We start from the raw sequence: 8,092 nt of genomic DNA on the forward strand, positions 1-8,092 counted from the left end.
TGGCGGAGGCAGGGGCGGTAGCGGGCGCGCGCGGCGGAGCGAGCGGTGCCATCAGAAGCGGTAGCAGCTCCCGGCGAGCTGCAGAAAGCAGCGCAACTCGCGAGAGGAGCAGAACGCGACCCCGGGCAGCAGCGGCCCACGGGCGCGCGTGCGCACGTGCAAGGCGCGACCAGGGCGCGGGAAGGAGCCGAGCGGCGGCCAGGCGGTCGGCAGCGGCAGCAGTGCCGCAGCGGGCCTAGGCGTAGGCAGGGGAGGTGAGGCGCGCGGCTGGAGCCGCCCGAGCACAGCGGAGTATGGGGATCAGGCGCGGCCGGACGGGATCGACGTGGTGAGCCCAACCGCGGCGACTGGAGCAGCATCATTGGCAACAACAAGTAGCAGCAGCGGATTGAGCAACGTTGGAATGGGATCCACGGTGGAGCTCACCTAGTAGGCGCACGGAGGCCCGTTGGGAGTTTAGGAGCAGCAGGGACGGTGTATTTGACGGAGAGGCGCCGGTGATCGAAGAGGATGAAGCACTCGATCCCGGCGATGTAGAGGCGCAGAGCTCGAATGAGTCCTTGTAGAGGACGTAGTGCACGACGACGCATCTCCTAGGCGCGGTCTCGGGGCGTGTGGGCAACGGTGGCCGCGAGATCGACGGAGGCCATGACGACAGTGCTTCGGGCTCGTCCGGAGAAGGAGAGAGCGGCGCGAGGGAGATGGGAGAGTGAGCTAGGGTTCGTCAGGGGGGTTCGGGGAGGGGTGACCGTCGACCTAAAGGAGTCGGGGGCACCGGACGGCCGCCCCGTGTCCATCTTCGGCCATGGACGCGGTGCGCGCGTCCAGCGCGACGGGGGTGAACAGGAGAAGGGGAAGGGGTTAAGTGGGTCGTGTTTTCGGCTAATGGGCCACAGGGCCCAGTAGATTAGTTTTGTTGTTATTTTTCTTTTGTCTTTTTCCTTTTGTTTAATTTTTCTTTTCTGTTTTCTGTTTTATTTTAGTTCCTCTTTTATTTTAGTTTTATAGACTATAAAAGTAGTCCCTAATTTAGTGTTAATAAATAGGCTACTGCCACATAAGTTTGGGCAACAAAATAAAATAGTTTAATATTTTATTTATTGTAAAAGGCATTCAACTAAATGTTTTTGCTACTGTTTAAAACATTTTAGAGTATTTTACACTTTTATAAAAGTGTGGTTTCTCCACCATACTTACCTATGCATTATTTGGCTCAACCCGAACATTTTAGTTTTAATATTCGAAAACTTTTATTGGTTGCCTGATTTTGAATTTGAAATTGAATCGGTTTCAAACTAACGCGAGATTAGCAACAATAATCGAGGTGACGTGGCATCATTAGTAGAAAGTTACTGTAGCTTAATTATCTGGGCATCACAATTCTCCTCCACTACAAGAAATCTCGTCCCGAGATTTAAGAGGGGAGTAAGGGGGAAGAATAGGTTACGAAATTCTAACGATTCTTCTCGGTCTTGGTTGCCCTTCTCGAAGAGGTCGATCCATTACATTGTTGTCTTCATTTCTCTGCTTCAAGTCATCATGATGAAGTCGACATCCTTTCTTCGGAAACTCCATCGTACTTACGAAAGATTAAAGGGTGGGTAGTCCAGGAGAACAGACCTCTGCAAGGTTGTCTATCTGGTCGATAACATCAGGGAAGGTGGCAGAAGTAACTCTCGAATTGAAACTTAAGAAAATATCGAGAGCAAAGTAAGAAGGTACCATGAAAAGTGTAAAACGGATAGGAAACTGTTCGATGCCTAATCAAAAGGTGAAAGGGTTCCAGGGCAACGAAAATAAGTATTGCGTATGATACCAGAGTTGATGATCTCTTGGAAGGTGGCTCGTGAATTACATACGAGGCCATGCACGAGGAACAACCTTGGGAATAGGGGGTGTACAGGAGAGTCAGGTTTCTATCCTGGGAACTTTGGGTTATGCCAGAGGATAGCCTGTCAGTTATGTCGGCAACAACATCGGTACCAAGGGCGAGGGACGAAGAGAACCATTCTCCTGCTCGTTGAACGAGGTGGACCAATAGGCAAAGTTCTCGTCCATCGGTGGTTACCGGAATGTCATCAACAATAGTAACAGGTTCTTACTGACGGAGTTGTACACCGAGGTGCTTACAAAAGCAGCGACTTATTACTAATTAGATCATGTAAACCTCAAGAAGGTTAAACAAAACAATGGAAAGGAAAATGTGTTTAGACACATAATTCAGGGGGTATATCCTTCCCAAGGACAAGCGGCGCATGATATCCATGATAGGATATAATTGTAGGAAACCCATTAGGAAAGGGGAGAGAAATTTCATGACATTACCCATACAACGGTGTTTGGATAATTGAGCAAGAAACATTTAACATTGGGCCTCAAATGTTCTTGTTGAAAATCGGAGTACCACATACATGCTTCGAGATAGCATTGACATGGTCTTCAAGCAAAGATCGAACTTGGATACACAAAGGATTCATCAGCATCAACATATAGAATAAGTCTAACGATTTCCTCATGGAAGAATGGTTAACCTTGCTAAATAGCAAACTATAACAATAGGTTCTCCGGCCAGGTGTGTAGGCATGACATCAGCTTACCGAGTCATATAAAGACCAGTGTTATAACTCTTGGAAATATGTTCCAACCATCATATCTGACCGAGATTCAGATCTGATTGGTGTCAAGACTCAGGATACCTCAGACTCAGAATGCCTGAGAAGAAAAGGTGCAACACAAATTGACGAGATGACATTGTAAGATTCTCGGAAGATGAACTGTGGAAGCCTGTTCCGAAACAAGAGCTCATCATTAAACCAATGAAGGGATAAGGAGGTAGCTGATGAACTCAATGACAATTTATCGAGACTCCCAAAACATGGGTTTCCAAAATTATGTGAACAACGAGATATCATTAGTCAGATCAAATGATATAATGATGTATGCTCGAGGAAATCATACACAATTAAAAAATGGTTGAAAGGTGCACCCGGCATATGGGCTTAGGTAGCACGGTCAATGTTAGAATGGTGATTTGTTATCCAATACTCTAAGAATGAACTGTCGACCATTAACTCCAAAGCAATAGGGTTGCTAGGGGTACAGAATCCAGGCAACACCGTTCACTTGTTGGTATTCCGGTTAGAATCAACATTGGGACCAAGAAAGAATGGTGATGGTGAGAAGTATCACTATACCAAGGAATTTTAAGGGGCGGAGCAATTCTCACGACCTTCTTGACATAAAAGATGGTAATACTCCAAGGTGAAGAAGAACCGATGTTGGATAGCAAGGAACTCAAGATTCAATCCAAAACATGAACACGTTTGTGTTGAGGGAAGACAAGGATGTGGTCGATGATAACACAATTCATCGAGGGGCAAGGATGGCATTTCTCAACATGAATTCGATCAATATCCTTGAAGAGCACAGAATGTTGATGATGATCATGACACATTTGTCGAGAGATTTCATGAAGATATAATCGATCGACGACGACATCACACCAAGGGAATGGTGAGGCAAAAGGTTACTATAACCATAGATAAGATGCCATCTCAGAATTCGGAGTTCTATCTCAAGACAAACAATATCATGCGGAAGGTTCGATGTAAGCTTAGAGCACTGTCGGGATTGTGTCTCGGGGATGAAGGACATAGGTAGAATGGTCAAGTAGTCTGCCTGACGATGATGATGTAGTCAATCAGTTGGGAATGACATGATCGAGTACAAACTCGTAAGCAATGAAGATTACTAAGAGTTGTCGAATCGCACTGCGAACTTGATTCAGTTATCGGTGTCTTTGAGTGTTTAATAACTCAAAGCCCATGAAAAGAAAAAAATGGAATAGGTGAGAATGTAGTACTTGATGGAGAACTCATAAGGAGTTATGCAGTTCCATGATAATCTCGAGATACCAGGGGGTAATACTCGAATGTAGATCAAAATAGAGGTTGGGCAGGCGTATTGATCTGCAAAAGGCAGTACTTTAACTTATCCGGGAAATAGAATGAAAGGAGAACAATCATGGTCGGAACCACGATTGCAAATGATCAATTCACAGATACCAGATGATATTTATCAAGGAAAATAGTTATTATTACAAGAAGCTTCCATGATAGGATCTACATTATGTCCATGGGCATGAACACAAAGTTCAAGGTCGACTCCCACTTCTCCAAGGCCTAACCTATCATTCACTTCTCATTTTCGATGGAGTTGTAGTGTTGAAATTTTATTTGGTAAATCACCAGGAGAATATGAATCGTGAAAACTCTCGGGTTTGCACAGATTAGGGAAGGCATTGGTCCAACCCATCAGGTATCTTAGGAACATATACTACAAAGTTCAGAAGTAAATAACTCAAGTTCGAAAGCAGAGCGTTGTTGGCCATATCAAACAATAGAATTTACCAATGGCATTATGTATCAGGGAAAGAACTTCTCGAGGTTTTTGTATACAAAGGACACTGTCGGATTGATAACTCAACAAAGGATCTGACGGTCCACAACGGAGCTGATGTGAGCATCGGCACACAATCAGAGGAAGAAACAATGCAAAGGCATTGGGGTATAGAAACAACTGACTAATTCAAAGCTCAAATGTAAAGGAATTATGATTTATCACCAAGGGGAGAAAAAGCTCTGATAAAGGATGGATAAGTCGAGTAGGCTTAGGGGTACAATCGACTGCAATTTGATTGATCGAGAACCAGCTCCAGTTAAAAGTGACAGCTGAGCCGGAAAGATAATTTATAAGGATCAAGTAATGATTGCGGGCATTCGCAACATATTGAATCAAGGAACTCGAAATGATAATGACAAAGGATGCCAATTTGATTACCAGACTTATGGTAAATCATAATCCAAGCAAGTAAGAGTTTCAAGAGGAATAGGCTGTTGGGGATTTTCAGAAGATCGAATGGTATTCCGAAGACATTTGTGAAATACAGGAATCAACTATGGATGAACGGATACTCGACAAGTGTGAGAAATTATCCGTAGGGGTACTCATGTGGTAAAGAACTACAAGGCAGTAAGCTCAAAGTATTCTCGGGACAACACAGAGTATTTTGAGGCGTCTTGTAATAACAAGATCAATGGGGAATGATTGTATGAATGGAAAGTGTATGCAGTTTTCATAGGGGTTGACGGTGGAAGGAAAGCGCAAATGCGATGGCACAAAGACTCGAGAGAACATCGTAGAGTATCTTGGGAATCTTCTAGTGAAGTAGGCGATCATTTGAAGTGAGGGGCTCTCCGGGAGAAAGTATTTTCGAGAACCTAAAGTTAGTTTTGTTTTTAGCAAAATCATTTAACCCTAATAGAAAAGAGCTCAGAGTCCAAGAGTATAGACGAGGAATAATAGATCCTAATACCAGCCAATGGCGACGTGGGCCCGTAAGACTCACGGCCATGTTAGTAAAAGTTTTGTAATGTCTAGACTCGACTTCGGCCAAGAAGTGTGGAAGGGGGTTTCCTACAGGCAGTCGGCTCTGATACCAACTTGTGACGCCCCCTATTCAATCGTACACAAATCATACACGCAAACGTGTACGATCAAGATCAGGGACTCACGGGAAGATATCACAACACAACTCTAAAAATAAAATAAGTCATACAAGCATCATAATACAAGCCAGAGGGCTCGAATACAAGTGCTCGATCACAAGCGAGTCAGCGGAAGCAACAAAATCTGAGTACAGACATAAGTTAAACAAGGTGCCATAAGATGGCTAGCACAAACTGGGATATAGATCGAAAGAGGCGCATGCCTCCTGCCTGGGATCCTCCTAAACTACTCCTGGTCGTCGTCAGCGGCCTTCACGTAGTAGTAGGCACCTCCAGTGTAGTAGGAGTCGTCGTCCACGATGGTGTCTGGCTCCTGGCTCCAGCATCTGGTTGCGACAACCAGGAAGAAAGGAAAGGGGGGAAAAGGGGGAGAAAAGCAACCGTGAGTACTCATTCAAAGTACTCGCAAGCAAGGAGCTACACTACATATGCATGGGTATCTGTGTAAAGGGGCAATATCGGTGGACTGAACTGCAGAATGCCAGAATAAGAGGGGGATAGCTAATCCTATCGAAGACTACGCTTCTGGCAGCCTCCATCTTGCAGCATGTAGAAGAGAGTAGATGGTAAGTTCACCAAGTATCAGCGCATATCATAAATCTTACCCGGTGATCCTCCCCTCGTCGCCCTGTGTGAGAGCGATCATCGGGTTATATCTGGCACTTGGAAGGGTGTGTTTTATTAAGTATCCAGATCTAGTTGTCATAAGGTCAAGGTACAACTCCGGGTCGCCTGTTACCGTGGACACGGCTATTCGAATAGATCAACTTCCCTGCAGGGGTGCACCACATTACCCGACACGCTCGATCCCCTTTGGCCGGACACACTTTCCTGGGTCATGCCCGGCCTCGGAAGATCAACACGTCGCAGCCCCACCTAGGCACAACAGAGAGGTCAGCACGCCGGTCTAAATCCTATGCGCGCGGGGGTCTGGGCCCATCGCCCATTGCACACCTGCACGTTGTGTACGTGGCCGGTGAGCAGACCTAGCAACCTCCATTACAAAGGAAGTTGCGTTACGCGGTCCAACCCGGCGCGCGCCGCTTAGTCGTTGACGTCACGAAGGCTTCGGCTGATACCACGACGTCGGTTGCCCATATCTTGTCCCACGTGGCGGTTAGTGCGTATAAGGTCAACGACCCAACTCAGATCAAATACCAAGATATCGTTAAGCGTGTTATTATGAAGTAACCACGGACACCGACCAGGGCCAGGCCCACCTCTCTCCTAGGTGGTCTCAACCTGCCCTGTCGCTCCGCCACAAAGTAACAGTCGGGGGCCATCGCGAACCCAGGCCCAATACTACCGGGATGGAGCCACCTGCCCCTTCAGCCCCGATCTCCGAACAGTATCATAAGTAATGTAACAGCACAAAGTATATAGCATATGCCCGTGATCACCTCCCGAGTGATCACGGCCCAGTAGTATATCATGTCAGACGGACAGGAATGCAGGGCCACTGATGGAATACTAGCATCCTATACTAAGCATTTAGGATTGCAGGTAAGGGTAACAACTATAGCAACAATGACACGCTATGCATCAGAATAGGATTAACCAAAAGCAGTAACGTGCTACACTACTCTAATGCAAGCAGTAGAGAGAAGGAATAGGCGATATCTGGTGATCAAGGAGGGGGGCTTGCCTGGAAGCACTGTTGCACTGGAAGAAGGGTCGTCGGTGATGTAGTCCTACTCAGTGGCATCAGCGCCGGTCTCGGGATCTACCGGAGAAGAAGAGGGGGAAGAAACGGTAAATACGGAGCAAGCAAAGCATCACAACATATAACAAGGAAATACGCGGTGCTAGGGGTGATCTAACACAGGCATAGGTGATACCGGCAAGGGAGGGAAACATCCGGGAAAGTATCACCGGTGTTTCGCATTTTCGGACAGATGAACCGGAGGGGAAAGTTGTGTGTTTGCTATGCTAGGGATGTGTGGTGGACGAACGGGCTACGTATTCGGATTCGTCTCGTCGTTTTGAGCAACTTTCATGTACAAATTTTTTCCATCCAAATTATGGATTATTTTATATTAATTTTTAAAGTTTTAGTTCATTTTCTAATTTATTTTAATTTGAAAATTTAATGTTAAATTGCTAGATGTACCAAGCACAGTGTACACAAAATGTACACTGGCTGACATGTGGGACCAGGGGGACCCAGTTGACCGGTCAAACTTTGACTGGTCAACAAGGGGTGGGGCCCCTGTCATTGACTGCCTAGTTAACTAACAGGATTAGTTAGACTAATTAAGTAGTTAATAGGTTAATTGAGAGGATTAATTAGGTTAATTAAATCACTTAATTAATTAATTTAATTAATATTTACTTTACTTTTTTAATTCTTTTTTAACCTTCTCAGGGGCTGGGCCCCCCTTGTCATAGGCCCTTGGGGCCAAAGCGGGCGCTAGCGAGTTGCGGGCAACGGGCGGTGCTGGGCGACGGGCACCAGCCCGCCCGACGGGGTACAGCGGTGCGAGGCTGGCGGGGAGCCGGCGAGCGGCCAGGGGGCGCGCGAGGCG

The sequence above is a fragment of the Triticum aestivum genome, chromosome 7D (assembly GCF_018294505.1).
Source record: "Triticum aestivum cultivar Chinese Spring chromosome 7D, IWGSC CS RefSeq v2.1, whole genome shotgun sequence".
Lineage (NCBI taxonomy): Eukaryota > Viridiplantae > Streptophyta > Magnoliopsida > Poales > Poaceae > Triticum > Triticum aestivum.